Source organism: Mixophyes fleayi, chromosome 1 (assembly GCF_038048845.1).
Source record: "Mixophyes fleayi isolate aMixFle1 chromosome 1, aMixFle1.hap1, whole genome shotgun sequence".
NCBI classification, from domain to species: Eukaryota; Metazoa; Chordata; class Amphibia; order Anura; family Limnodynastidae; genus Mixophyes; species Mixophyes fleayi.
The window spans coordinates 382477295-382491782 of record NC_134402.1 but is presented as its reverse complement, the minus strand read 5'-3'; the positions used below and the strand labels follow the sequence as shown (position 1 = coordinate 382491782).

The 14488-nt window shown below is 39.5% G+C and overlaps 1 long non-coding RNA gene across 1 annotated transcript; it reads right to left on the bottom strand.

Annotated features, from left to right (window-relative positions):
• Positions 1-618: 618 nt before the first annotated feature.
• On the bottom strand, positions 619-5348 carry LOC142109076 (uncharacterized). Its single transcript, XR_012680273.1, has 3 exons — positions 5216-5348; positions 3845-3974; positions 619-699 (listed from the first exon to the last, which is right to left on the bottom strand). It is a non-coding gene; the product is annotated as an uncharacterized LOC142109076 (long non-coding RNA).
• Between the last annotated feature and the right edge of the window lie 9140 nt (positions 5349-14488).

Sequence of the window (14488 nt, the reverse complement as noted above, 5' to 3'; positions counted from 1 at the left end):
AAAAACGGGGAGAACATACAAACTCCTCACAGGTCAGGAATTGCAAAAAATGCAGGATCCACTTAGTTTTACTAATCAGAAGGGGCAAAATCTTGATTTGCTAAACCATGCTCTTAGCTGGAAAAATGGGCCCCAACATGCAAACATGGGCATAGAACTTCACAAATGAATTAAAAGACAACACAGACATTAACTTTTTGCTTTTTTTCTGTGTTCACAAATGACCCTCATTACATGTAATTGTGTACAGAAATAGCTATATTTGCTGTACATTCATAAAGACATGGTAACTGATAGCTGCCAGTTCAACATATGTCATATGATGAGCCAGGTGGTGGACCCAATGCAGCAATAGGCATTATAACCATTGCAACATGTTGAACTACTCATGTTTCACTATATTATTAACCAAAAAAATTGACCTGTCATGAGGGAAACAGTAAGTGAAGAGCACATAATGTCAGAGAGGTTGATTCCCATCCTCTATAATTGCAGATCTCAGTGTCAGATGTTATTGCTGATGAGATTCTCAAATGTCTACTTTACAGATTATTTGTACAATGAATAAACATTTTGACACCACTAAGACACTTACATTTTGCACCAGTTCAGAGTTAGTGGAGATCAGGTTTGGTCCATATACAGACAGATTTATATACGTTGCTGCTCCCTGTTGCACTTGGCTCATTTCTAGGGGCACTTTGCCCAATGTAAAAGAAAAAAGCTTCAGACACACAAAAGTGACAAATGTAATCAAGGCAGTTCTGCAGTCACCTCACTTTCATGATTGATTTAGGTCATAAATGAGCTAGCAAAGAGTAAGACCCAGTGCCGTGTAAAGTTAGGTACACACTACAGGGTTTGTGTAGTGACATGATGGTCGAAAGTCTGTCCAAATGGCCGATGGTCGCCTCATTTGGTTGGTCGTACCGTTAAATATTTTCGTTCCAATCTCATTTCTGTTGTGTAGTGTGTGTAAACCTCTGACCGATCCACGACAATCCTCCGATACTTCCTCATATACTTCCGAAATTGCAATCATTGCTCACGACAACATAGCTGTCAGTCGCAAAAGGGACGTCCGCTCTTCCCTTTATCGTCTAAAACAAGGCTAGTGTGTATGCAGTCCATGGACCGATCGATCGCATGTAAAATCGATCGGCATAAAAAGTTGGTGGAAAATTATGTAGTGTGTATCCAGTTTAAGAGCCAAGTAAACTACAGCGGCAGGGTAGGGATGACGGCTTAAGAGACAAAGTGGCAATAATATGGGAGAGCCTCAGGTCTTGTGACAATTAGAGATGTTTGAACTATATCAGCCAATTTAACAAAAACTAGAATTGGCCCAAACTGGAAGCTTTGGTGGAACCAAACTCAAAAATATTGAATTTTTTTGGCTCCACCACCATGGTTTGTATTACACAACTATTAAGCTGATAATTTGCATTTCAAATTTCAAATCGATATTCTAATTTGAACTTCACGTTCACAGCATCAGGTTAAAAGACTAAACAAAATATAATGGTTGTCTTTTCTGTCTGTTTCAATAGCTACATTTTAAAGTGTTAATTTTTTTTATTACTTGAACAGTGAACTTTACACCATGTTTGAGTTTGAAATCCGGCTTTGAAGTTCAAATTTACCATCTGGATGGAAAAACTGTGAAAATTCCTTTTAATAATTGTGATTGTACTGTGTTACTGTTATGAACCAAGGCTAAAGTAATATTTGCAGAACCTATTAGTGGAGGTGTTCACTGTAAAGCTGGGTACACACTACAGAAATTTCGACCAACTCTTTATGCCGAGCGATTTTACATGCGATCGATGTTCCGATCGCTCAGTCCATGGACTGCATACACACTAGCCTTGTTTTGACGATAAAGGGAAGAGCGGACGTCCCTTTAGCGACTTTTTACAGCCATGTTGTCGTGAGCAATGACTGTAATTTCGTACTCACTGTTGTGGATCGGTCGGAAGTTTATACACACTACACAGCGGAAACGAGATTGGAAGGAAAATATTAAACGGTACGACCAACCAAATGAGGCGACAATCGTCCATTTGGGCAGACTTTCGACCATCGTGTCACTGCACACACTGACCCGACTTTTGAACGAGCGGTCGTATGTCGGCTGTTTGAGCCGATTATTGGACGAAAACAGTGTAGTCTGTACCCAGCTTAACAGTGTGATGTGCTCGCTGGTACTCAGATGCCCCCAGGACAAATTTACTTAAGTAGGTTCTAAGTTCATAAAGGACGAGAAACACCACCAAGGGCAGAAGCCAACAGTAGTCATAGTAACAGGATAATAACAGGATAATATGTAATAGCGTAGAGAACTGCACAGCCATGTAGAATCCGATATCTAGTTCTGAGCAGCCATGTCCTGAGCCTAACAGTTACCACAGCTGGACATTACAAATGTACGTAAATTATAAAAGCTAAACATAAACCTTGTTTTCTCGTTTGTCGCTTTAAGAAAATCATAATCATCATTTTATTTTATTTCTAAGGCGCCACAGAATCCACAGCAGCGTGCAATCATAAAATTATAAACAAAGCAATATACAAATAAGGGGCAAGAGAAAGAATAGAATCAGTAAAAACTTTACCAGAAGAGACAATAGAGAATGCAACAACATTAAAAGACACTACTAGAACAGAAGAAACCTTACAGAGAGGTCAAGGGGTTAGGAGATAGAGAGAGCCCAGTAGATGCAATATACAATATATCTTTAATGTATACATAGGTGAAGCAGGATAAACCTCTACAAAGTATAAGGGACACTCTGCAAGAGTAACTAAGAATCTGGATGTAGCATTTCACACACTGACATTACAAAAGATCTACTCTCACTGCTGATATAAGGTGATCTTCTTTCCTATTTATTCTTATTCCCTAAGCAACAGAGGAATCAAAACCAACTGCTCACTATTATATTTATAACCTCATTTTAGTTTTAAGCGATCGGTTTTTGCAGAGCTTTGCACAGTTTCTCAAAATCTGGCTTATGTTCTCAATATTTTCGCTTCTTTCATTAAATATCTAGATAAGGAACCACAAAGTAGTTAATTGCAGTTTAATGGATTTGGCGTTCTGCCAGTTGTGGGCACAGAGATTCAATCTGGGATGATTGCATAACTAAGATGTTATTTATTACTAAATGCCAGCTATGTCCCACACCTAGTTCCCTCATTACATGATACAATCACCAATAGCTTGAGGTGGGGTGTAAGATGATCCTGGGTAGATAATAGCAGCAATCTCTTATAATCCAGCCATTCAATGATAAATGATTACAAGCTGCCTTCACATGGAAAATTCCTTTATTCTACATGTACGAAATTCTTTCATAACAATTCTGTAACAATTCATTTATACTATTGTTCAGGGTGCAGAGGATGCAGAGGCTACAGAGTTGTGCCACCCCCGCCGCTGAGGCCCACAGCTCCCTTTTGACACCCCCGTCCTCTTGCTGATGCCCAGGCTTTGCTCTCAGAAGAGCGGAGCAGAGGACTCTTCTGATCATGCACCAGTCTGATGCACGCATGCGGGATACGTGTGCTGGACGGTGCATGCTCAGAAGAGGTCCTGCTCTTCCCTATTGAGAACAAAGAAGGGCTCCCGTGATGTAAGAATTTTAACACCAGATTTTGCTATGGGGTGATGCACTGTTCCACCCCTGCTATTATCAATTTACCTGTGTTTGCAAAGTAAATAATAGTTAGAATTTAAAGAGGGTTTTCAACCTTCAGAAGAATGGAATGTATTGGCGTATATCTGTGGCCTTTTGATTCTTTTATTAAAAACATTACTACATCTTTTAAGCCATGCATTTACCTCCCAATATTGTCACTGTGGAACGCGGGACAGTGTGCGTGGCAGCGTGGCAGCGTGGACCAATGGTGTGAAGACAAAAAGTTGGACACTGATGTAATATGACATTTCTCTGCTTTCTGCATTAGAAACCCTAGGGCAACCAAAACACATGCACCTGAGGATATCAATACATAGCTTTACATAGATTTATTGCAACTTGAAGGAGGATAAGGAGCAATATATTGAAATCATCTAAAGATGGAGTCCCATAAGGGTAAATTATTAGATAAGGCTTTTACATTGTTAGTGGATTGTCTTAATGATTTCAAGAATTGTTAACAAGGATAATAGATTATTCTGAAAGAGTACACACTACATACTGTAAATTGTTACATGGCTAAGTCTATAAAGGAAACACATGCTTAGCTTTAAGTGCCAATTGCAGTAAATCATTTACATGAACCTTCTAACTAATTCTGGTAATGTGAGTGCACCAACAATATGAATTTAAAAGAAATATACATTACCATATGTACTAATAGATTTATTTCAGTCCACATCCCCATAACCTTACTGGCCCTACCATATGCAACCCATTTTACCATATTGAAACAGGGTGGATATACGGTGATACATATCTGGCAGTATGTTATGTTATGACACAAGCAGTTCTAAATGGTAAAGTTAGCCATAGGGCCATATATATATATATACCTAATTATTTTTGAATTGTGTAAGGCAGAGAGCATGTGAATATTTTCTATTAAAATATGAACTTTACCACGTGTCATTTTCAGTGGAGGCTTTTTGACTCCTTGTAGCCCACCTTACCTTGGCCTTACGGTTTGCACTAAAACAGAAGACACTGTCATCGTGCAAGAAAGAGATACAGTATAATATGTTTGAAACCATGCTGGAGGTTAAATATGTCTTTACATATCTACACACTAAATTTTAAAAACAGATGATTGATTAGTCAACAGGACATATAAACAGGGATAGATAGATAGATATATAGATAGATAGATAGATAGATAGATAGATAGATAGATATTTGTAGTGCACGCTTTAGAACTGTGCACACTATTTTGAGTTATTAAATATTCCCCTAAATGTATGCAAGCTGTCCAATTAAATATTAAAGAAAATTAATTTAAAAGGAAAAAAAATGAGTGGACATCTCTATTAAGCACCTGTAAGGAATAATAAAATTATAAAGGTTTCTGCCTAACAAAACATGTATTTTTAATATTTTGCTATATTACCTTGCCATGTTATCCAGTCTGCCTGCTACTACATCAGCCTTTACGTTGCTTTCTGTTCCTGGTTGTAAGCTATTATACTTACAGCCTGACTGCAACAATACTGGTTACTGGTTCCATGTTCACATACCTTCCCCTTTGTGCAGCTCTGGAAACTGCATGCTGAAACAGTTTTCTCTGGGTTCCTCCATTTCTCGCACCAATTTCAGGTGTGTTTTTGGAATGTTAAACTTTTAACATATAAAACATAGGTAAGTCTGGTGTTGTATGGCTGAGGTAGATTTACTGTAGGAAGACAGGAAGCAATAAACACAGTAAAACACATTAAAGGTCAAAATTGTGAAATTGCAGTGCAAATGCCCTTTTGTGAGATCACACTCCTAATGTTACACAAGTACAACTATTTTTGTGTTAAGGGCACAGATCTGTGGGCCAGGATAGGGGCATCTGCAAAGTGCAAACATTTGCACCAACTGATAGATGGAGTGGGCAGATTGAAGACTCTCCTTGCTAAGTGTGGATTACTGCATCATTTTGCACTGAAGAGCAGAAATAAAATGAACTTTTGTGGTATGGGATTATTTAAATTAAGAGATGGCTTAATGGAATTTCCGGGGGAGTTACGTGCTTTCCGGTAGGATGCACAGCCTGTTCTCCCCACAATAGGCCTTGAATTATCCGCCACCTTCGCTATCTTGGAAGTGTCCTGTAGAATCTTGTCTAAATTTGAACTTCTGCAACTGTCCTTCATACAACATAATGAGAATATTGAAGCGCATAAAAGTGACACCTGTTGTCACCCGCCTGGTTATTCGGCAGCTCACCCGACCCCCAGCAAACTTACCTGGCTCCGGTGGTCCACTCCGTCCCGGGCGCCGCCATCTTGGATTCGGGTCTGCGCATGCTCAGACCCGCAGCTTATGAAAACTCTGACTGTCTTCCTATTGGCCAGGCAATCCTGGCGCCGAATACAAAAAGGCACTTCCTCCAAACCTTCAGTGCCTGTTCCTCAGTTGCCTTTGGGTACCTTAGAAGTGGCTACTATCCTACTCTACTCGTCTGCAAAGCTGACACTCTACTCAGGTACCAACTATTCTACCATACTCGTCTGCAAAGCTGACACTCTATTTCAGTACCTGCTACTCTACTCGTCTGCAAAGCTGACACTCTACTCAGGTACCAACTATTCTACCATACTCGTCTGCAAAGCTGGGTACCTGCTACTCTACTCGTCTGCAAAGCTGACACTCTACTCAGGTACCAAATATTCTACCATACTCGTCTGCAAAGCTGACACTCTATTCCAGTACCTGCTACTCTACTCATCTGCAAAGCTGACACTCTACTCAAGTACCAACTATTCTACCATACTCGTCTGCAAAGCTGACACTCTATTCCAGTACCTGCTACTCTACTCGTCTGCAAAGCTGACACTCTACTCAGGTACCAACTATTCTACCGTACTCATCTGCAAAGCTGACACTCTATTCCAGTACCTGCTACTCTACTCGTCTGCAAAGCTGACACTCTACTCAGGTACCAACTATTCTACCGTACTCATCTGCAAAGCTGACACTCTATTCCAGTACCTGCTACTCTACTCGTCTGCAAAGCTGACACTCTACTCAGGTACCAACTATTCTACCATACTCGTCTGCAAAGCTGACACTCTATTCCAGTACCTGCTACTCTACTCATCTGCAAAGCTGACACTCTACTCAGGTACCAACTATTCTACCATACTCGTCTGCAAAGCTGACACTCTATTCTAGTACCTGCTACTCTACTCGTCTGCAAAGCTGACACTCTATTCCAGTACCTGCTACTCTACTCGTCTGCAAAGCTGACACTCTACTCAGGTACCAACTATTCTACCATACTCGTCTGCAAAGCTGACACTCTATTCCAGTACCTGCTACTCTACTTGTCTGCAAAGCTGACACTCGACTCAGGTACCAAATATCCTACTCTACTCATCTGCAAAGCTGACATTCTTTTCCAGTACCTGCTACTCTACTCGTCTGCAAAGCTGACACTCTACTCAGGTACCAACTATTCTACTATACTCGTCTGCAAAGCTGACACTCTATTCAAGTACCTGTTACTCTACTCGTCTGCAAAGCTGACACTCTACTCAGGTACCAACTATTCTACTATACTCGTCTGCAAAGTTGACACTCTATTCAAGTACCTGCTACTCTCCTGCCTTTCCTTTGCGGCAGTTCCTGGTGAATACTATCTGCTCGTTAGACTCCGCGCCCTGTTAGTGTAAACGCTAAACTGTGCAGATCCTAGGATTCGCATCGTAAAGACCCGGGATCTATTGAGACCGTGACACCTGTAATAAATAGTTTATTATATTTATAATTTTCTGGCATGGATAAAGTATGCCCTAACAAGATCACTATATTGTGAAATATATTATCTTTGATGACTATTGATACCAGAGCTGGAAAATGATAAGCATATCTTTCATGGCTATTTATACGGGTATTTCCACCATCCATGTACTGTAAATGTGCTATCACAGTATAGCACATTATAATCAATTAAATGTGTCAGAGCAACACAGGGATGTCATAACCTGCAAATTAAATTCAAGGCTGCCAGTATAACATTACCGTAAGAGCAGTGTAGCACTGACAGCTGTAGCTCTCAGCAGGGCCGCCATCAGGGGGGTACAGGGGGTACTGTTGTACCGGGCCCGGGCTCACCAGGGGGCGCGGTACAACAGCGCAACACAAACTTACCTGGGGGCCCGCTGTCTTGCAGTCTGCTGGTCTCCGCTACTCTGCGCTGATGTCTTCAGCCTGGCTGTCACAGTGACAGCCAGGCAACTGAATGCGATCGCAGGGGTGGAGGAATCATTCCCCTGCGATCATGTGATCTACCTCTGACAGCCAGGCAGCTTCCAATCATGAATGCAGGGGAATCATTGCTCCGCCCCTGCGATCATGTGATCCTCCCTTGCCACTGATGGTGGGGTGTGACCTGATGTCACACCACTGTTCCCGCCGCCGCAGAGGAAGAAGAAGAAGAAGGAGAAACAGAAGAAGAAGAAGAAGCAGAAGAAGAAGAAGAAGCAGCAGAAGGAGAAGGAGCAGCAGCTGCAACACCTCTAACTGTAAGTATATTTTAAAGATTTTATTTTTCAGGTTTTTCTGTTTGGGGGGGTGCTCATCGGGGAGGGGGGGGGCCCGCGTCATTTGTACTGGGCCCCATGAATTCTGATGGCGGCCCTGGCTCTCAGTGATGTAGCTATTAGGGAAGTATATATTTAATATTAAAGTAATGCAGTCGAGAAGGTGGTGAGATATGTCAACTATAAAGGTTAGTGGTGGATCTCTTTAATTCCCATAATATGGATTTATTACCAAATTATGTGTCGTCCTATGGTCCCAGGCCAAGGGTTTGATAGAATTCCAACTTAAAATTTTATTGTAAAAATAAAGCTATCAAGTATTAGTGCGCTACATGAACAAAAAACAGCCAGTATTTAACTTATGTGCAGAATAATAAACTCATTTGCACCCCTGGCATTGTAACATGGTTTTCTCCGGAGAACATTTACTACTTTTTTGCCTTACTTTCCTTAATGACTCAGGCCCAACAAGTATATGAAACTACTATCAACAGAATATAAAAAGCATCTGATGATTATATAATTGTATCACCACAGTCTTAGTTTAACAGTTTACTGCGTATATAGAGTTTAATGTGCACCATTATGTATGCCTCACATTGTGTGTCAGCATAACCAAATCTTTCTCCAAGAAGAAGATTTGCATTTATGGAAATAAAACATGAAGAAACAAATGTCACCTCTGTATAACCTTCCCAGCAATCTCACACTGTCAGTATGAAGAGCTCACATGGGAGAATGATGCTGCAGTTCTCTGCTGACTCCACATTCAGGGTTTGTTTTAAGTGTAGAACTTACATTTACTATGACATAATTGTGTAAAATTAAATATACGAGAAACATGCCAGAGAAAACAACTGCTGAGTTCTGACAAGTTACATACTATCTTATGCAATGGACAGACTAAAGGAATCAGGAAGCCAATTTGCTACCATCTGATATATTCACCATTTACCACAGAAACTGCCTACATATTTCACCTATTTATGAGATCTGCAATTATTAGGATAAGGAGGGATTAACACCCGTTTTCAACAAAAGTAATTAAATGTTAAAAAAAAAAATTGGACTAAAGGAAAAACAACAAACATTTTTTACATTTACAAGAAGAAAACAAAATAAAAATAGTTAAAATAAAAGGTAAAACCCCAAAAACATACATTTATGATAGTAGTATTCCAATAATGTATAGTCTAAATAGACAAATGACAATAAAGACACATTGATGAGCACTGTACATCACACTGGATGAGGTAATCATGGAGTAATAGCCCTGCCCTGTGGCACTGTATGGGGAGCCCTAGCAACACATGCAGGCCCACGTTCTGCTTTTCCGATGCATGCACAGTGAAGCTCTGCGTGGCACTGAAACCCAAAGCAGAGCTTCATTCTGCGTGCACTGGCCCCTGAGCCTGCTCAGAAGAGACTTACAAGGTTGTAGTTCTGAAATATACATACCATGTAATGTGTAAAGTAATACTTATAACTGTCCTTGGTCATAAAGGAAGCATAGACACAAAAACAGTTGAAGAAAAAATAGCAGACTCCGAACTGCTATGGAAGATAATAAAATATTCATCCATAACATGTACAGTGAAAGTAAGCCTATAAGGTCTCCTGAATCTCATTAGTCTTGAACTGTTTCACTTAAAGGCCACACATTCACTTTCTGAAAAACAAGTCAGTAACACTCAGAACATGCATAAGAGGATAACTGGTTGCATTCATTTGTAGGTTATGAGGTTAGTAATTAAATACCTTTAGCTGCAACCTTAGTAGAGATGGCTGTCTGTAAGGAGTGTGCTTAGAGACAGGCTACAACCTGCTAACTTGGCCAATATGAACCAGCCTCTGTGCTGGATATGCTAGCTTGTGTAATGGTTGAGTAACAAATGGTCGGAAATGTGTTTCATTGTGGAGCCAGTTTTATGTAAATAATTGATAGACAATGAACACAATTGTGAAAATGTGAAGTTTTCACATTGTGAAATTAAATTTCACAATGCTCTTATATGTCCCTTAACATCCAGCAATCAGTTATATGAATAAAAGATAATTCAGTACCTCTAACCAAAATATATATATATATATGGGTGTGCTTAAAGGATCAGTGTGTCAGTGTCACTTTGAGACTCATTAAGAAGTGGATGCCTTTGCGTTGTGAACATATAGGAGAAGACAGGCGTAAAAGAAAGCTTATTTATATGTAAATGTTGGTTCAGACACATCTCAACTTGTGTCCAGAACCAATATAGTAGCGTTTCTACCAGGGATATGTCAGGCATAACAAGGGTGTCACACCTGACAATACTGTAGAGATTTGGCCTGACAGTGTTAGTAGTTAATGCAATAGTCACATTACCCTATTTGAGCACAATAATGTAATGAAACATCAGAGAGAATATTGTCCTTCAGTTATTAACTACGGCAAAAGTCACATTTTCAATATAAAATGTAATTAAATGCAAATGGAACAAATACAGATTAAATTAAATACAAAGAACTGTTGTTTATCCCTTCAAAAATCAAATGCAAATCTTATTTCCTGCAGTAGTTAAAATGGAAATGACAAGTAATGAGAATAGACTTAATACAATACAGCCAGTATGCTAAAAAGTTAAGTCAATACACAAGCAGTAGCAGCTAGATAGTGGTACTGATAGTCATCATTACCATTGCAGCCCTCGTAAGAGCTCCTAAAAGGTGTATCCATTGATCCATTGATGTCTATAGTGTTACATAAACATGGCCTTTACAGTACTGTGCTTACTGTAGACTTGCCACCCATGCTCACCCCTGTTATACCTCTTCAGGTGTGTAACTGATGCAAAAAAGAGGATTCTAAGTCTAAATGTGCCCTTTTTTTATATGCAGAGAAAACACTTTTATTTTACAGGAATGTGCATAGATTGTCCACCTAGCAAACACCAAGATCCATGCCTTCTCTCCACTCTACAAACTAGAGGTGCACCTAGGTGGGGAGAGAGACTTAAAACAGCACATCAAAGTCCACACTTCTAGCATTTCAAGACAATCTTTTCTTCAAATAAAGCTGAGCTGGTGCAGGAATCAAGTCAAGCCTTTTGCCCCACAGTCCTATAAAAGCATCCTGACCATCACTTTAGCTCATTTTAGCAATCTTGCCCTGCAAACTGCAATCTTGTTTTCACACGGCTCAACAAAACCAGTACATCTACTGTGTACTGTGCAACGAACACTCTCACTTCACCCAATGCCTCCCATTGGCTGAGTTAAACTTCTGTTCTCAACAGATGCCGTTATCTTGCTCCATAGACCTATGCAATGTGATTGAAATCTAGGCACACCACTTATGCATGTGGAAGCGCAGAGCACCTGTTAAGGTGATAATCTGCGCCTTATAATACTAGAAAAAACTAAGCCTAAGGCTTAACAATAAGTCTGTAGTTTGGAAGTTTAAAGAACTAAATTGAATGTGTACTCTAAAATTTCAGTACAGGAGATGATCTCCAGGGAATATCCTAAAAACAGATTTTTGCAGCCAATTGAAAAACTTTTGAACCATTGCTTGATATCTTGTTTTCAGTCTGAAGGGGAATTTTTAGGGTCATAGCTAGAAGAGATAATGAATACTTTTATAATTCTCAATAAAATCTTTAATTTATAGTGCTTGTGCATGGGAAACAATTTATATTGAATACTGGGCAAACTGCTATAAGAGTCTGTAAAATAAAGTATAGACTAGACTGGATGATTCGGTTTGACGTTGAAAAGGACTTTGTATAGAACTTCTGGAGGAAGGAAACACTATATGAAATCAACTCTGTCTGCCAAAGGGCCCAAAATAACAATATATTAAAGATTGGGAACGATTTTGATGTTAATTCAAATAGTACCACTGATTTCAATAGTCATGTCTTTGCCACTATTTATATAACATTTGTAATGTGCTAAAAAAGGAGCTATTAGCACATTCTAATTCATATTTTTTTCCATTTGCATAAACAATGGCTAAATTCACAGATGTATTACCTTGTTGAAATAAATCTATACTAGATTTTCAGTTATGTTATGGCTTAAAAACAATAAAAGTAATATTACAACAACATTAACAAAGTATAGATGTGATGTATTTTCTGTTTGGACATAAGCTATAGACGTCCATTCATTTCCAGATCCAGGCTCATTAGGTACTTAATCTACCAATGCCCATAGCATCTGCAATTTTAAACTGAGCTGTACTAAGTGTAATGGGAATAGCTGATATAGCATTATTACATGTGGAGCTAATAGTTCCTGGATATCAGGAAGTTCAGCATAGGTAGCAATTCTAACTCACCCTCCTGTACAATATATTGTAAGGTAACAACAGAAGTCATATTTAATATATTAGGAGTTATGCCAGTAAGTTGTAGTATTCAACATAATGATCTCAATTAGGCAATATAAATGGTGAGTGGAGATACCATTTAACATTTAGATGTATGACAAAATGGCTGTATTCCTGCTCAGATGTGGGGGGGGGGCATTTTTCTTTCAAACTAGTTGTAAATTACTGGTATCGATGCTCTGTTAGAGTTTTTACAATTTTGAAGCCAGAACGTACACATTGAAGACGGGACACGAAACTAATCTTACTAGGGGCGGGCTGGGAAATTTTAACCCAGGGGGCAAGGCACAACTCAGCAGACTGTTAGGAACATTTTAAAGAAAAAAAATGCAGGTGTCCAAGTGACCCAGCTCAAGATAGCCCATTATGTGACCGGATTGGGGGGGAGGGGGCAGATGCCCCCCCCCCCCCCCCCGCCCCCCAGTCCACCCTGCCCCTGGCTCTTACCTATTCTGAATCGGCCGTATGACAATACATGCACCTCAAAATAGTAAGAATGCAGCACATCAGAATCTGCTTCAAGTGTCTGTATGTGGCTGCATATTCCATACAAAAGTCATCATCATGAACTTGACTGTATTTGAGTTACCTGTGCACGCCCCTGATCACCAGCTCCAGGTAGCGGGGCTTGTAAATGCAACTTATGTGGAACTACAATTCGACGCTGATTTACTGCACGATAAAACAAAGTGGCATTTTATCCTTGAAAGGTGAACTTACATTCAGCTTTAAATGAGGCCCATTGCATCCAACATAATTGTCTCTTTCATGACTGATTTACTCTATAGTCCACTGTATCCATGTTTCCTATTATACATCAACATACATATAGATTTAGCACACCTCGGAGAAAGCCTTTCTTAGCATTGCTATGAAATGCTCAGCGAATCATTCTTGATTTTGCGTAACTTTATCAAAATGGAGCTCTGCATATATATATTGTATGATAGAAAGCGTAGTACTGAAGTTATTACACTTATGCACAAGTACACATGAAGTAAACATAAATGCAAGCTGGAGATGAGCGAAGTCCAAGTAAAGTTTTGCACATATCAAGTTTTGCTCTAAGACAAGCCACTTTGCTAAGGTGCGCAGATCTAGCTATACAATATTTGAGTTCTGCTTTGGCTTCAGAATGCCATTTAACACTGTATTTGGAAATTCACATCCCACAGAATTAAATAGTCTTAGAATAGAGCCAGGATGATGCTACACAATTTATTCTGATGAGCGGTATAGCTGGGGTAGGACTGAGAATACTTAAGTCCAAACTCCTCTTGCATAAGTGCTAACCACAGTGGCTTAGTGGTTAGCACTTCTGCCTCACAGCACTGAGGTCATGAGTATGATTCCCAACCAAACCCTTATCTGCGTGGAGTTTGTATGTTCACCCCATGTTTGCGTGGGTTTCCTCCCACACTCCAAAAACATACTAGTAAGTTAATTGGCTGCTATTAAAATTGACCTTAGTCTCTTTGTGTGTATGTTAGGGAATTTAAGCTGTAAGCTCCAATGGGGCAGGGACTGATGTGATTGAGTTTTCTGTACAACGCTGCGGAATTGGTGGCGCTATATAAATAGCTGATGATAACATGTGAAATTCCATGGAACAAGGAAAGTATGTTACAGAAATATTTTTACAATTTTGGTAATCTCTAACAATAATACACATATTACTTCTAGCTTTGTAAAGTTGATATATACAAAAATAACTTTTCATTCTCGGTCAGTGGTGGTTCTAATGCGGCAAAATATAATGATGCCTTTCATGTCAGTTCTGAGAATATCCTGTTTGGGGTATGGAAGATAAAAAGAGAACATGAGACAGAATGAATTCAGTGGTAATGCAATATTTATTCTTACAACTTTTCCCCACACAAAAGCAGTCGCCA